This window comes from Pteropus alecto, unplaced genomic scaffold (assembly GCF_000325575.1).
Source record: "Pteropus alecto unplaced genomic scaffold, ASM32557v1 scaffold61, whole genome shotgun sequence".
In the NCBI taxonomy this organism is placed as follows: Eukaryota; Metazoa; Chordata; class Mammalia; order Chiroptera; family Pteropodidae; genus Pteropus; species Pteropus alecto.
In genome coordinates this window covers 3,056,965-3,074,281 of record NW_006434835.1, presented here as the reverse complement: position 1 = coordinate 3,074,281, position 17,317 = coordinate 3,056,965, and positions in this window count along the sequence as shown.

The following is a 17,317-nucleotide window of genomic DNA, read 5'->3' as shown; positions in this document are numbered from 1 at the left end:
GCGCAGGTGTACGGCAGGTGACCTGCCGCGTCAACCAGGTGGCTCTTTCTCTGCTTTTAAATGAAGGTGGAGCCTGTCTCAGAGTCCCACGCGTCAGTTAAAAGCAGGTCCTCCCAAAACGTCGGCCCGGCTCACGAAACCCACGCGGAAGGACGGCGGAATGTGTGCGTGGGTCTGAGCTGCGCAAGGTCAACTGCCAAGTCACCAGAGGTGGCGGGGGACAGAGAACTGGTTGTCATATCTCCGATGTCGATGAACTTCAGAGCCACTGGAATACCAGCACCATGATCAAGGTGCTGGTATGAAAATATGAACTGCAGAGCAAACCTTCGGTGAGCACAGCACACTGAGCTTCACGTGAGAGGGGGTGTTAGGGTTTGACTCCCTCTGCCCCCTTCTGAGAGAGGGGCAGGACGCTGGGGAGCCAGCAAGACACCCCCCGAGTGGAGCAGTCCGACCACGTGCCTCCTTGCCCTGCGTCGCGGCCCAGGGATTACAGTGGGGCCGGGCGTCAAGATCCGGCTGTGCCACTTGTACACATACACGATAAGAGTTTCAACCTGAGGACAAGGACAATCAAGGAGGCGTATGGCCTGCAGGATGCGAGCGAGACACCTTACGCCTGAGTTAGAGCAGAACAGGCCCAAGTCCAGGAAAACCGGGCCCCTGTGCTTCACTCCTGGCTCGGGGGGCTGAGCCGCCTCTGAGAGCTGGGGCGGGGGCGGGGGCATGGAAGCAGCCCACGTGTCTCCCATGCTTTTCAAGGCACCTGCGTGCTCAGCCGCCCGGCAGCATCACTGTGTGCGCTCGCCGTGTGTGCTGGCCTGTGACTCTCACATGGGAACACGGAGTATCGCGGACCATCGAAGCCAGGAAGCACAGACAGGTCTGGAGTGTGACCTAGTGAGGGGAGTGACAGCCACCCTGGCTTTGCCCGCTGAGAAACGGAACAAATAGGACCTAGAGAGAGCGAGAGAGAGAGACGATAGCTTTTATAGATATAAGAATTATCGATATAGGTATTATAGATGTTATTAAAGTATTGATCTATAGAAAACAATTCATTATAGACGCTGGCTCACACAACAGAGCGAGAGAGAGAGACGATAGCTTTTATAGATATTATAAGAATTATTGATATAGGTATTATAGATGTTATTAAAGTATTGATATATAGAAAACGATTCATTATAGACGCTGGCTCACACAATTGTGGAGGCTGAGCAGTCCCATGATCTGTCACCTGCCCATGGACACCTAGCAGGACAGGCGTGACACCAGCCCAGTTCCCAGGCCTGAGAAGCAGGGGCACACGTGGCGGACGGCCCATCCTGGTCTGACTCCCACGGCTGCAGAGTCAGAGCCAGGAAAGCAGGTGTCCCAGGGGAGCAGGGACGTCTCGGACCGATCAGGGACCCACGCTCCCTTCCACTTCTATTCCGTGTGGGTCTTCGGAGACTGGGCGACACCCGCCCCCTCGGTCACCTTCGCTCAGCCCGCTACTTCTCACACAATGACACCCTCGCAGATACACTGGAAATAATGTTTTGCCAGCTACCTGGGCACCCCTGAGCCGTGATGATGCTGACACGCGAAAATGAACCATCATACCCAGTTAGCATATTTTTGCCCATGCCAAGTCTACAAAGCAAGAGTGGGGGGTTTCAGACAGCTCCAGAAATGAGAAGCATAAGCCAAGACACCCTGACGTCCAGAACGGAGACTCCCTGGCCCACGTGCCTGTCCTCTGCCCTTTCCACGCTCCTGTCCCTCAGGGCTTTCCCAGGAGGATGCCTGCAGGTTGTCCCCGGGGCCTGGCCCTGCCCACTCACACAGAAAGCCACGGGGTGTGAGGCTGCGGACAACCAGAGGGCGGAAAGTGGGTGCCCTTCGCCGGCTCCTGCCGCCAGCTCCCTCCTTGCCTCCCGTCTGCTTCCCCAACGGGGAGGCACGAGCTGCCCGGCGCCTTTTCATGGGCTCTTCACGGCTGGGCCCCCTTAAAAGCTTCTCTCTCCTTCATCCTCTCAACACCACCCCCCACAACCTTTTTTTTTCTTGACATGAATTCAATTCAACTGCCACTTAAAAATAGGCCTGCTTGTCACAGTCTCTTTGCCAGTTGGCGTGAATGTCACTGAGTGTCACAGAGCCCTTGGCTGCAGCTTGCGGGTTGATTGCAGGGAGAAAGCGGGTCCAAAGTGGACCGATGATGACCTCACCCAGATTTATACCCACAGAGAAAGCATCGCTTTCCCTTGCCATTGTCTTCCTGCTCATTAATTTCCTCCCATAACTATTTCAAATCACCATCTGTTCTCTTCTTGGGAATTTAAGTAACTTAAGCACAATTTTTTGATTTTTACCCCCAACTATAGATAAGCCATATGTGGGGAGATTGGGTTAAATGCCAGGTATTTAAAATGAGGTAAGAAGAATTATGCAAACGATTTGACAGTGTCTCTGGGGCCATCCATCTGTTGCTGCGTGTTCCAGCAAGCATTTACTGAGCACCAGCTGTTTGCCAGGCATTGTTCTACATTCTGGGGTGATGGGGATGAACAGGGTGGGGCACGTAGTCCCCACCCTCCAGGAGTTGAGGATAACGCAGAGCAGAAACAATCAATTAGCCGCTAGAGTACAGTGGGGTAGGTTCTATATTCCGTATCCACACTATGCCACACGCCGTCCCCTCCACACTGGATGACACTGTCCCCTGGTCCCCTGGGAATGTCTGACTTCTAGGAATGTGAACGTAGCTAGCGCTTCATCTGGGCAGATGCTCTGACCTTTCCCAGTACCCTTAGCTAACTCTCCCTTGGGCAACTCTCCATGCTGTTTAACTGCTATATTTCCCGAAATTTACAACCAGGAAATGCGTCCTCACCCGTGAGATGATGAAGGCAGACATCTCGTCTTAGTGTGAAGGCTCCAGCGACGTGTTAGCCCAGAGCAACTTCCCAGGACTATTGGGTAAGTGGCTAGTTCCTTCCATCTAAACACTTACCGGGCGCCTGCGTTGTACCAGGCACTGTGGCAGGCGTGGGCATGTGCGTGCCCACACGGCACACCTAGACTGTGTGGCGGGGACAGCTGGCCCCTGGGGGAGCAGCTGTGCAAAGGTGGGCAGCAAAACCGACCTCCTGGAGCTCACAGTCTAGTGAAAGATACAAGCAGTACTATTACTCAGGTACCTGCTCTTTTCCCCTGCAGAAGATCTTTAGCAAGAGCCTGAGATAGTTATAAACATAAAAAGAAACATCTGTATCAGATCGCGAGACTCGTTTTTAGTATCTGTTCTTAAATTCATTACGTTGGGTTGTCAAGGTTGCCTCGGCTGTGGAAATAACGTTTGACACGTGGACGCACCTTCTCTGCGTCCCTCGTTCTATCTGTGGCTCTTGCGATGAGGGGTCCAGGGTGGCCTCTCTTATCGCATTTGGGGTTTCACGGACTGCTCTTTGCATCCTGCACCTGCCTCCCCTGAGGCGCGTTTCAGGCACAGGCTCTCTGCCCCGTTCTCGCTGATCCTCTCAAGTTCCTGAAAGAACTTGCAACGCGGTGTCTCAAGAGCTCGTCCATCCCCGTTCGGCAGCTGACGCTTTCTGAGCTCCCGCTTTGTGCACGGCGCACCTGCTCGGGATTGGAGTCCGGGAGGGACCCAAACCGGGAGTGGGGGACAAATGTGCTGAGTGACAGAAGGGCCTTCCCGCGGAAGTGGCCCTGGCCTTGGATGAGTAGATGAGAGCGATGTCTCCGTTTTCGACCTGAGAATGAGAGCAGGTCACGTAATTGAGTTGGACCTTGGAGAAGAAGCCAGGAAAGGAATGAGCCAAGCCCTCAGGTCACCTGTAACTTAACCCCCCGGCTCGTGAAGGCAGCAGCGCGCCTCCCCGTCGGCGGCGCAGTCCCCGCTCCCGAGCCTTTCGGCGACTTCCCAGAAGCCTGAGTCCCCGGCTCCGTTCCTCGGGTCTTACTTTCCAGACCAGCGCCTCCTCCCTTTCTCCTTTGTGCTCCCATTCCAGAATTTTCTCTTCCCATCCAGTCACTACTCTGCCGTTCTGAAACACGTCTTCGGAGGCACGGTCTCCGCTCTCGTCGCGGACACGCACGGCAGCGAACATCGCGAGGTTGGCCGCGCCCAGCCGCAGGCCACGGCCGTCCTCGCCCGCCCCTGGTGGGACTCCGGCCACGGTCCCCGTCTGCGCTCTTTTGATAGCATTGCTGCTCGCCCAGCCCTTTGTGGGAAGAGGCCGATTAGCAGCATGGAGCTCTCTCCAAACGCCCAGCTTCGTCACAGCACTTCGAAGCCAGGAAAGCCTTCAAGATGGCAGGACTCGGTGACAACGAGAGATTACAAAGCAACTGGGCTGGGGGAGAAAATTCTGAGTGAACAGTGTCCCCGAACACCTTCTTACGTGACAACGCACCAGGACGAGTGGGCTCGAATAACAACAGTGTAAACACAGGCAACAGAAGTGCAAATGGAAATGTGTTTTCGGATGCGTTTCACACGCACACGCTTCTTGGAAAGCAGATGTTAACATTATTATTATTTTGGTTTTGTGAGGAATATTTTAGTAGCAGAGTGGGCTGTGCTATAAATATTGAGAATGTCAAATATCCTGCTGGCTTCTGGGTGAGGAAGGCCGATGCGTAAGGTGCTGATACATGCAGGAGTCTGGGGAGACGGGAAAGGAAGGAAAGAAGGAAGGAAGGGAGGAAGGGAGGAAGGAAGGAAGGAAGGAAGGAAGGAAGGCCTCTGTCGGATTTATTTTACTTAGCATAATGCCGTCAATTTCTATTCATGTTGTTGCAAGTGGCAAGATTTCCTTCTTCTTCATTGCTGAATAATATTCCATTGCACACACACACACACACACACACATATGCCACATCTTTTAAATTTAATATATAACATGGTGACTGTAATTGATAACACTATAGTGTATAATCGAAATTTGTTGAGAGTAGAACTTAAATATTCTCACCCCTCCCAAGAGAGAAAGAAAGAAAGAAAGAAAGAAAGAAAGAAAGAAAGAAAGAAAGAAAGAAAGAAAGAAAGAAAGAAAGAAAGAAAGAAAGAAAAGAAAGAAGGAAAAGAAAGAAGGAAAGAAAGAAAGAAAGAAGCTGAGGATCTAGAGTGAAAAAGACCCCAGAATTAGGCCCCTGGTAAAATGGGAGGCTCAGGCTAGACCGACAACAAGCTTCCTGCCGTCCAGATCGGCCACAGGACGTGCCGATGACAGGTCACAAACAGCTGGTTGGTTGAGGGATTTGGAATCTGGAAGTTCTTTACTGCCGAACAGGGAGAAGCAAAGAAGATGAACATGGAGCAGCTTAAGCGCCATCCGCGCCCCGGCCCGTGTTGAACAGGGCCGACCTCACAAGCAAACAACTCGCGGGAGGAAAAGACGTTCCCTACGGTCTAGTATAATGTCGTCGCACACCTCGGACCCAATAAAGGTCAAATACCCATCCGCCCAGGCTGGCTAGGCGACATTCAAAATGGGTGATGTAGCCCTTGCTGAAACAGCTTCTCAAAGGTCATTCCTCAGACGTCGTCGGTGTCCCTGTCACATTACAAAACTCCTTACACAGGACAACATTCTTATATGTAACCTGAATTGCTTTTCTTTCCTTTAAATCGCCTTATTTCCCACTTAATCTCAGTCAAATTAGCAAAACTACAGAACCGCTGTTTGGTGCCGTCCCTGGTGGCGACAGACTCAAGTACTGTGATTTTGCCATTACCTCTGGGTTGTTTTTTTTAAAGACAATTACTTTAGGGCAGTTTTAGTTCATAGCGAAATCGATGGGGAGGCACAGACGGCCTCCCATGCAGCCCCGGCCCCTCACCTAGCATCGGCGTCCCCCCAGACTGGGGCATCTGCTACAGCTGACGAACCTGCACGGACCGGTCATCATCACGGGGCTGGCTCTCGATGTCATGAGTTTCGTTCCTCTGCCGCGAGCCCCTTTTTTGCCTGTCCTCGGTGTCCGAGGGCGTCTCTAGACCCTGCTCTCTCCCAGCCCACAGATCAGCTGCAGAAGAACAAGCTTCTCGCTCCGTGCACCACACGGAGCTTGTAGGATGAGCCCGGGAGGGGACACGAAGTGTCCCTAATACAGGAGTTCGACCTATCCTTCCCCGCAATTCCCAAATGGAGACGAAAGGGCACCCAGGGTCACTAAGGAAGAGGGGAGTCCAGAGGGACCAGTTTCCGGGGAGCTGAGAGCTGGAGGCCAGTGTGCACGAGGGCTGGGCTCAGCGACCCGCACCCCGGAGTCCGATCGCCCGGCCTGCAGAGGTCGCTCTGATGCTGGAAACGGGCCCTGCTTGCAAATGGGCTGCGTCCACCTTCACGACCGAAGCCTCCAGCTGCTGAGTCCAGTTCGGGCACATCCTGTCACCCGCCCCGCCGCCCTCTGGCCACCTGCCCCACTGCCCACCAACCCCGAGGACCAAATTATTGACAGAGTGACCAGAAAGGCCCAGCCACGTCTAATCCTTTAAAATGATATTCGATTGCAGGATCTCCATTTCAAAAACTAGTTTCGAAACCCAATTTGTACATTTTTTCTTAGTTCTACTATATTATCCATAATGACTTTCCCTTTAGATTGCGGGATAACTGTAAACATGGCCACCATTTCCTTTCAGATCATCATCTCTGCTATGTTTTGCTCTGTCGCCGACCGTACGTCTCTCTGTGCTTTCATTATCCTGCACCCTCTACCTCCTCCCTTCCGATGACACGCTTTCCTGGTGAACATCCTCGACACACCCACTCTAGCCCTTGCTCCTCGCCTTATGTCACGGCCAGATATCCGGGCGGTCCAGTCCGCATTTGGTCAGCCCGTTGACAGGAAGAGAAAGCGCTTCACAGAACATCCCTCCGATCCACATGGATATCGGCTACGGGGAAAGTCTGGACCGGCGCAGTTTCGGAAAACAAATGAGTTTTTCTCCACAAAACTACAGGAACGTATGGATGTTGGGAAGTAAAGTTTCCTCTTCGATATATTTTGGATGCAGATATAAAAATGAGAGACCTCGAAAATTCCTCGGTGTTTCCATTTTTAGGGCTCGCAAATAGGTGCACGTCACTATGTTCTTTGTCTTGGGGACTCGGCTAAATGCTAACCCATTCTCACCACGACGAGGCACTTTCGGGCCGAAATGGAACGTGATGCCTCGCGTCCCTTGGAGGCTTCACTATAAAGCTGTCCTCAGGTCTTATGGACGACTTTTCAAAATGACTTTAAAAACTCAGAGCTGTGTCTGGGACAGTAAGGTCTGACACTGAGGGCCTTCGGCATCCCTAGGAGGAAGCCCCGCAGGACAGAGGACCGCAGGGGACGTCCTCGGCGGAGATGCACGGCAGGAGCAGGATCCGCCTCCCGCTGAAAATCACTATAACGTACTTCTTTGTGTTCCCTTCACCACTGATGGAAAACGTTAGCATTTCAGACGGAATTCCTGTTTTCCGAAGGTTTATGGAGGACCGCAGGGGACGTCCTCGGCGGAGATGCACAGCAGGAGCAGGATCCGCCTCCCGCTGAAAATCACTGTAACGAACCTCTTTGTGTTCCCTTCACCACCACTGATGGAAAACGTTAGCAGTTCAGACGGAATTCCTGTTTTCCGAAGGTTTAGGAGCACAGCTCATCCCCTGTGCTCTTGATCCATCCCAGCCTAAGATGAGGAAGAGATCTCCAACTTCCAAAGTGGATTTTTTTTAGGACCACGATCTTCTTAAGAATGAAACAAAGAACAAACACCTGAAACAAAATGCCAGATTGGAGAGAAGCCTGAACTCACAGTAGCTCGCTTCGAGATTCAGGCACATCATTATTTTCCTTCACCTGTGTTTTCGATCACCGCGCCAACTCGAATTCTTCACCTGGCTTCGGAGGGCTGAGAGCAGATAAAGAGAAGAGTAAGTTTTCCGGATGTGGCTTTGGCACTGACATGTGCGATTCAGTGTGGCTTCGTGGTCCCCGACCGGTGCTGGAAGGCCAGACCGTCCCGGAGGCCAAGAACACCTTCTGCCCTTTCATTCTGGCACAGCGGTGGCCGCTTCGCTCAGATGTGCGCCTCCCAGCAGCTCCCCCAGCCTCCGGGCCTGCAGACTGGATGCTGCAATATGCTCTACCTGGGGCTACACCTGAGACCAGATGGACCTTCAGCTGCTGTACCATACAGGGGCCTGCCGGCAGCAAGGCGGAGACCAGATGGAGCAGACGATACCTGTGTGGGGCCGTCTGACTCCACGCTGCTGGGGACTTGGTGTGCAGAAAATGGCAGACTATAAACATTTAAATAATAATACTACACACATGCTGATTCTTTTCCACCAGGAAGGAAAAACAATCTTTCTGAGGAGGATAAACCTGAAAAATACACCGAGTATGAATGAACTTAATTTTTTTTTTTTAAAACGAAGCTGATTGTCAAATGATTAATAGCAGAGATGGACCTGAAAAGCAGTTCCGGGGGCGAGCGTGGGGCCGTAGAACTCGGAGGCACACGGGAGCCAGGAGCCACTGGTGTAAGCTGTAAGATGTCACATGCCTTATGCAAGCCACTCGCCTCACGCTGTGCCTCAGTCTCCCCACGATGACGTTAAAGGAGCGGCCGACGCTATTCCCAATGCCGAGGTGAGGAGTGCGTGCCCGGGTATGAGTCCGCACGGGGAGAATCACAGGAACGTCTGGGTGCGAGAATCATTTCGGCTGAGCCGAGTGCTGTGCCTCGCCTGCGTCTGATTTGCATTCTGGCACAACCTCCTTAGCGCCCTGCAGCGAGGACAGACAGTTCGGACCTGGCAGTGCTCTGTGGCCCGGTACCGGTGGCGTTAGACCAGGTTACCTGTCTAAAGTTTCAGGACTTGCATTTTTTGGCTTAGTTTGTTCCAAACTAAGGAGAGTATTAAAAAACACCATTTTAATCTTATGTCCTTCTCACATGGCTTTCAAATACAAAACACCAAAGTGATATGTGGCTTAAAGGGTCTTATTTGCTATCAATTCTAAAGGCCCACAGAGTGTAAGAAGAAAGGTCAATTATTCAATTACTCCTCCATTCTGCATATAATCCTGAACGGCTGGCATCCTTAGCAGAAATACTCGGTGTCACGTGTCAACCATTCAAGCACTGAGAGCCTCCTGGAAATTGTGACTCTTGAGTGGGCACCTAAATGGTGAGTCGAATGTCACTAGACAAAGAACTGGATGCAGGGAAGAGGGAGGACAGGCAGGGCCAGCTGTGGGAAGGCACTATCATGCGACAAAGAACACTCTATCGGCAGAAACGTACGAGTAGGTTTCCACCGTTGAAACGTCAAGTCCGAGAGAGGTAGGAAGTCTGTGGGTCCTGGGAGACCTTGAATTCCAGGCTGAAGAATAGAGACACCTCCTACAGGTGCCGGGAGTAATTAAAGGGCTGTCCAGCAGCAGGACGATAAGATCTGATCGGTATTTTAGATTAACTACTCTGATGGCGACATGAAGAATGACATGGGAAGGGAGCGTCCGGATGCACGAAGGACGAATCCAGTTCAGAGGCAGGGCGGCCAGCAGTGCTTGGGGATGGCCAGATGGCCAAGCCCTGAAGCAGGCGAGAGGAAAACAAAGCAGGTTTAAGGAATAGGATCAAATTAATAGGCTGAGTTACTGGTTGGTCCTCATTCCCCGATGAGTCTGGCTTCTGACCTGCTCTCTCCTATAACACCTGTGGCTTAACCCTTGGTGAGTTGGAGGTGATTCTGTCAAAACCCTGGCCAATCAATTCCTTGACCTCCTGTCACCCAACGATCTTGTTGTCTCCACTGGACCTCAGCCACCGGCTGCTACAGTCACACCTAGCAACGTGCCGTTGACGATGGGCGCCGCCCCTCCGAATGCACAGTCGCGAGAGTCCCGTTTCTTGATCATCGCCTCTCATTTTTGCAGCTTGCTTTCTCTAGCATTTAAACACCAACGGACTCTTCACCCTGACGTTACCGCTCACCCACAGACCCCAGCACCTCTCCACTCTCTCTCGGTCCCTTGGCGTCCTGTCTTTCTGACGATCTAAAATCGCATGATCGCTCTGCAGCAAAGCCCTTGCATTTTATTTTCCTCAGTCAGAATTTGCCAACTTTCTCTCCACTTCCTCCGTTCCTCGCCCTGACCTACGCCAACGCCTGCCCCTGTTTCTGTATTACCTGCCTCCCCACTTAGACCATAAGCTTTCTCGAGGCTGGGACAGACCACCTGTTTTACCTGAGTGCCTGGCTGAGTGCCAGCAATGGTACAGCCTAAGAAGCTTCTAGGACACTAAATGGAAGCAAAACACAGGTGTATTGCAATTCCAAGTTTAAACCATGGGATATTCCAAAACTAGCATAAAACAAAGTAATAAGCTGATGTCAACTTAGGACAATAAACTTAATATATTTGTTTACATGTTTGAAGCTTCCGGTGTTCAAGATGAACACTCAAATTAAACCCATGCTTGGGTGAAAGAGTCACGTTTTTATACAGGGTGATCGAATTCTCCCCTCGGAAACCCTTGGCATGGAAAAAATAGAAATCATTTCGGATGGTTCTCTACCTCTGAAGCTGTCAACAAGCAAGGGTCGCTGGGCCCAAGAGACACCAGTGGTACTGACTCGGAGACAGCAGGCATGTGTTAAAAACAGCTCATCACAGACCTCCTAGGATGCAAACAGGAAGACCCCTTAGGCCAACCATCTATTATAAAACGAGAATGAAACAGAGAACAAAACGTTACTAAAATTTTTGTGAAAGTTTCTGAAATATTTTATCTATTAATACAGTCCATGGGGCCTGTGGGGTGCCCATATGTGTTCCCTGAATGAATGAATGTGTCTGCTCCGTAGGTAAGCAGTTCTCAGCTAGACTCTGGGTCTGCAATCTCTCAGTCCCGAAGCTCCGGGCAATGCCTAGACCCTACGTGCTCTTGCTGTGTACACAGCAATAAGGAGACAGTGCCTTCGCTTGTGACTCTGCAAGAACAGACTTTCAGATGAGCCAAATGAGGTCAATGCGTTCAGACTCACAAGATTCTTCCAAAGACTCATCATGTTCAATCTTTGCTCTGTTGAAATGGTTAAACAGGTTGTAATGCATTTTTCCTTTTAAGGGATGAATCAATTTGATGCAGTAAATCTTACAAACCATGAAAGTTCTCTGTACCTTATCTCAAAAGACAAAGACCTAGCCTGGCTTTCTTTGGTCCAGCTGGAATCAGTAACTGATTAAGAGAATAATTTAGGACGTTGCATTTAATTCCCAATGAAATGAGAGCTGCAGTCAGTTTGGCCATTTAAGTTGCAGAAAGTTCTAGACTACGTGCATCTTCTTTAATGCATCTCAGATGACATTACAATTCCTCAAACGCCTCTTTCCAGAAACAGCTCCAGACCACATCTTTCTATTTCATTTTTCGACGAGCATTTTAGTTTCTCTTAGAGCTCACGAACTTCTCCCAAAATTCTAACTTGCTTAACCAAATACAAATATGTTGCCACTTGAAACGATTACCCTTGAATGGTTGATTTATATGGCCTCACAAATCATACATTTCCAGGCAAATAAATCACTCTACATTTGGTTTCAACAAAGATAAAAGAGATTCTTCTTAAAAGATGCTGACTAAGAACTCTGTGGGACTTACTGGAATGCTTCATACTTCAATTAAAATGTACATGGATATGTTTCATTTCTCTGAGAGCAGCTCTGTAGTAAAACGTTCTTGACAATTCAGACCTGTGCCTTTCTGTGGTCCCTTTTGCAATTCTATCCTGTTTTCTTTTTTTCTTTCTCTAATCAGTAATCAGTACCTTTTGAGGTTTATGTGTAGAGTATGTAATTTGATTTTCTTCCCCGGCAGGCTGTTACATAGGCTGAATACAGAGATTAAAAGCACATATATTTAGAATCAAGAACAGCATAATATACGTGTTTGCTGCTCTTCAGTGATGAGCCCTATACATTCATCAAGGCGGCAGGCTTCCAGCAAAGCGCTGCAGGTTCTCCAGCTCACAGGAAATACCGGCGATTCTTTAATGGGCATCTCAGTGCCAGGGATGGAGCCGGAAGACAGGAGCACGGCGTCTCTTGCCACAAATGGCTTCGTTTTCCTCTGAAAGGGTTCCTCTTCGGTTCTCAGCCCTAGAGCCTCTGAGAAAGATGTGATAGAGACTGTAGAATTTATTTATGATGATGATGTCATTGGTTCTATAGAGAGGTTGCCTTTTTTTCCTCCCTTCCTTTTTAATACACCTGTAGCTTTAAATGTAGACTCTAGAGTCGTCTTAATAAAAGCCACCTGTTGGCTCGACACCCAGCTTTGTTGGCTGGGCATTGTTTGTGCGCTCTCTGACTTAATTGAGGTGAAGCGCACCTGAGTTACCATGACGCTGGAACGCGTTTGAATTCCACTGGAGGTTAGAGACCGTGAACAAGTTTCCCAGAATTGTAGCATTTGTTAATAACGGAACTGCCCGAAACCCTTTGGTTATTTACCTACGGCCTCCTTGGTTCGCAGATGAGGAAACTGAGGGCCAGCGAAGTAAAGCGAATAGAAGATGTTTATCCAGCTGATTGGTTAACAAAGCGAAAACAAGAACAAAATGCTCATGATTACTGAAACTGGGTGAGTTCTCATAGGACACACACCCAACCGATTTATATGCCTCTGGACACATTAGAGACATGTTTCCAGAAATTTTTATTTCCTAATTTTGAATTCGCAGGAGGAACTAGATTCGTGACTTTATAATAGAGATATATTTTAAAGAGAAATTAAAGAGGTTTATTTTTGTTTTTTTTCCCCCAAATAAAGATAGCAGAGGAGTTGTTTATGTGTCTCTTCAAATCTGGTTATTTACTTTAAACAAGATACAGTGTGATATGAGCAATTTCCACAATTTAATAGGGAAGATTTCCATGCCTGATCTGGAAAGAGAAACGGTATCATTCAGTGTCTGGGGAGGATACCACCTGTGACTAAATTGGACAGTACCCCTCCTATTAGCGTGGGACCTTCTGGTCCACACAACTGATTTGCAGTCAACATTCCCTTTAACCCGACGATGCTGACAGGGATGATATTGATGACAACCATGAAGGTGCTGGGTACTATACATAGTTCTAAGTTCTTTTTACTGGGATCTTGTTCGACTGGTACTATTATTATTATTCCCACTTTATAGATTCAACTCTGCTGCAGATTCTATGATCCTTCTTCATCCCTGTTCAAGTTGGGGTCTGATTTACACAGAAGAATACCCGTAAGTCTATTATCTGTGTTAGCGATTATTATCTGAGTATTAATGTAAGAAACCCCAGAGTTTCAAGGAAGAGAACTTACAAGGAGCATTTACTCCAACAATCTATTTGCTGACAAATCTTCCCCGTTAAGTTGAATAGTGGGAATCTTAACAGGGAAAGCCTGCTCTCCATCAGGGACCCAGGTAACCACTGTCACTGGCACGTAGAGGACGTCTAAGGCTCATGAAGAGGCTTGGCATTTGGCCCATTCACTGACTCTGAGGAAGAGGATGGGCTCAGGGGTATAATTTTTTATTAAAACTTGAGCACTGGGGTATCTATAAGGAAATGATGACTCTGGCTCTCAATAGTTAATGACAATTCTTCGAGCTTAAAAACAAAAGAGTTGGAAGTGTGGAGCTAAGTTCTCGCTAACAGCGCTCTTCAACGAAGCTATTTTTGAACTTGAATTTTTGTTTAGACGATTTCTCACGCCAACTGACGAAGACAGATCGTTAAATATCAGACATTGTTCTTCCCTTTTGCTCCGAAATGCTTCTAAGATGGACAATTTGGTCATTTCAAACGTTCCCCAAATTATCCTTGGTGAAATTATAACTAGTGAATCGTGCCGTTTCATGAGGTGTGTGCCAGCATTCAGGTTATAAGGATGCTCTGCGGTGTCCAGCATGGCTAAGGTGTAAGACGAGACCACCAGGGCACGGCTGGCAGCCGCGGCGGAACAAGGCCCTTAGAGCTCATGTTTCAGACCAGTGGACCAGAGGTCAGCCACTTACGACCACAGACGTGATAAGCGGCCTTTCCCAGCAGAGGACGTTTTGGAGACTTCATCTCATAAATCGACTGTCAGGAATGCAGACGGGACGGAGGGAAAATAGACCCCCTACAGTTTTCGGACGGTGGCCGGAGACAAAGTTCGTCCAGTGAGGGACGGCGGCCTGACAAGAGCTTGAACAGTTCCGTCTGTGAGGCTGGTTTCGCTCATGGCGTTACTGGAGTTCTCCTGGCTGCTGGCCCCGTTTTAGACAATGTCCTCGGTATTATGGAGCGAGGCAAAGGCAGGTCGGCCGAGCAGTTTCACCGAGCGTTTTTAAGGAGACCATCCCGGTGAGAACGAAGTCCCGCACAGCCCGTGGTCACGGAAACACGTTCACATCTGGCAGACAGGACAGGGAGAGACGAGAAGGCCAACCCCTCCATCCCTGGGTGTAACCCCAAAGTCGCACAGAGCACGTCTGCACCCCACTAGTCACAGCTTAGTCTCGGGGGAGATGGGGAAGCGTCCTAGCATTAGGACTCCTGTCACCGAGGAAGGGGGAAGGACAGATGCGCCATTGTCCTTCGCTGGTTTCCTGCCACCGTGACCACTTCCCAAACCAGCAGCTTGCGATGCTTTTCTGCAAGTCTGCGGCGAAGACAGGACTCTGGAGTCCTAACTCTGACACTGCCCTCCCCTGCCACGCTACAAGGAGAGGCACAGAGCAAAGCGAGCGAAAATGGAAAGAGCACAATAAAGAACAGAATGGCGCCTGCACGCCTGACACACACAATCCCACGAGGACAGGAAACACCTCCCTGCAAAGCCTGGCTCGCCCACAAACACCCCTCCTTCAAATGCAGCAGCGTCGAACAGGACCGGAGTCGCGCTCTGCGGGGGCTCAAGTCAGCATGACGCGCTCCAGGACATGAGTCGCCTCGAGGCATCGGGATCAGCCGCGGATGCAGAGCGCCGCCGTGCTGCCGGGAACCGCATCCGGAGCCTGGCCGGGCGGGAGGAAGGCGGGTCACCCCGGAGTCCAAGCCGAGGGTCCGCTTCCCACTCTGTCCTCGGAGGTGGGCCGGGCCGCTGGGCTGACTGCGTTCCCGCACACGTCAACGCCAATGGATGACAGAGCATCAGCAACCCGCGTGTCATGTGTGCGGTACCGCCGGGGCCAGGGCCTGGGAGATGGAGTGTGATGGGGCCATCTGTCACCTGAGGCAAAGACGTGCTCCAACCTGAGGCTGCGCACGGCACCGAGGTCTCCACCCGATGTTAGACAGGCTGCTTCTTGATTTAAAAGAAAAATCACTGAGGCCGGGCGCCAAGGCGAGCTCCGGCCCCCACCGTCCGCAGCGGGGATGCTCATTAGCTCGGTCTTCGATCACTTGCAGTGGAGACAAGGCAGCTCCACAGAGAGAGCAGGAGGCCAGGGCCAGCTCGCCGCCCTCAGCTCTGCGACGCGGCCACAGCTCCTCCCTTCCAGGGACTCCTGCCCTTTGCCTCTGCAGATCTGCTCAGAGCACTGCTCTTCCCTGCGCCCTGGAGCTCGGGGGCCATGAAGCCCCCACCCCGAACTCTGAGAAGGGCCCTGTACTGGTCGTCTTGTCGTTAAGACACCCCGCCTTCCGCGTTTCACCGATTTTGTGGGTCGTGCGAGCGCACTGTTAGAACTTAAGCTGATGCACACGGTTCTTTGTGAACCTCACACAGCCAGCGTGTGTGTGGCACATCGTAGTTGTTTGCTTCAGAAAGTCGTGTGGGAGCCTGAGTGAACCATTGTCTTTTATACCTGCCGTCTTCCACCTACCATAAAAAATGTCCACCCTGTCCCTCCAGCAGGCCAGGGGAGGATGTGCTCAGAGCAGCAGCTCTGGGCAAGCTCAGGCAAGCCATGGTTCGAGGTTCCCACAGCCCCACTGGGCACCTCCTTCGGGCCTGAGAAGGGCCCCGTGCAGGCGTTAGCCAGGAGTAAAGGGCTAACATCCCAATACGGAGGATGCGTCGATATTGCCCATCCTCAGTCTCTCTGGCACTCCAGAAGCCGCCTTGCCCATGAATGGTCCTGAATCGATTTAACCAGCAAAGTTCCGGCAGTTTCTGATGCTCTCGCGATGTGGCGGACTATGGCTCGTGTGTGGCACTCCAGAAGCCGCCTTGCCCATGAATGGTCCGAATCGATTTAACCAGCAAAGTTCCGGCACTTTCTGACGCTCTCGCGATGTGGCGGACTATGGCTCGTGTCAAGTTTACAGCTGGCGCCTCACTCCCGTCACCTAAATTCAGCCCGGCCTCTGCCGCCAGAGCCCGCAGTCTTGGCGAGAAACGAGGTGCCTCTCCCGGGCACCGTGTGCAGCAGGCCTAGCTCTCGTTATTTGCGGGGCAGGGCCCCGAGGCTGAGTCTGGGGAAATGGAGCAGAGAGTAGCTGCCACCGTCGTGCACGGGAAATAAATTGCCATGAAAAATTGAAAGGCCTCGGAAGGTTTCAGTGGGGTGCAGCTTTGCCTGGGCTTTACGGCACGGAAGCCCGCGTCCCCACCTGCACACGGATGGCCAGGCCCTGTGAGGACTCGCTGGCCCCAGCTCCTTCTGTTCAGAGAAATGCTACTGCTCTGCGTCCAGGGAGATGTATGGCTTCCTCTGACGGGCCAGCATGTCCTCACCTTTCCAAACTGGCTTTCTTTAGCGACAGCCAACAGGGTGTTTTAACGGTGGATGCACAGGACAAGGGGCATCTGAATAGGCACGTACCTCGGCCACAAGGACGTCCTAGAGTCCCCCTTCTCCTAGTGACAACTTTAAGTAAGTAGGTGGTGGGGCAGGAAGACTTCAGATTGGCCGTCTTGGCCTCCCCGGCCGCCAGCAGATGCGCTGCCTGGCACCCTGCAGAGTGGAGGGAGCTGGCCGGACTCCAGCGGTGACCGCGCTCAGATGGCGAAGCCAAGGTCCATCTCCTTTTTCCCTCCCCTGACTGCCGTGGGGGAAGCGGGGGCTGCTGTCCCCATGGGCCCCAGGGATGGGACTCCTGTGTTGAGCCGCAAGCTTTTAGTGAGATGTGTCAACCTCCTGAATCTGTCAGGTGTAGGGAGATATAGGAGGTGACTGTATTTGCCATTTAGTTAGCACATATAGTCATTTGGGGAAAATGGGCAAGATGGAGCTAGCAGAAAAGTGTTTCTAAAATCAAGGTACAACCGAGTCCCCGGGCGCATGCGCAAAGCCGTCTGCCATGGAGGCCCCTTCCCCCCCACCCT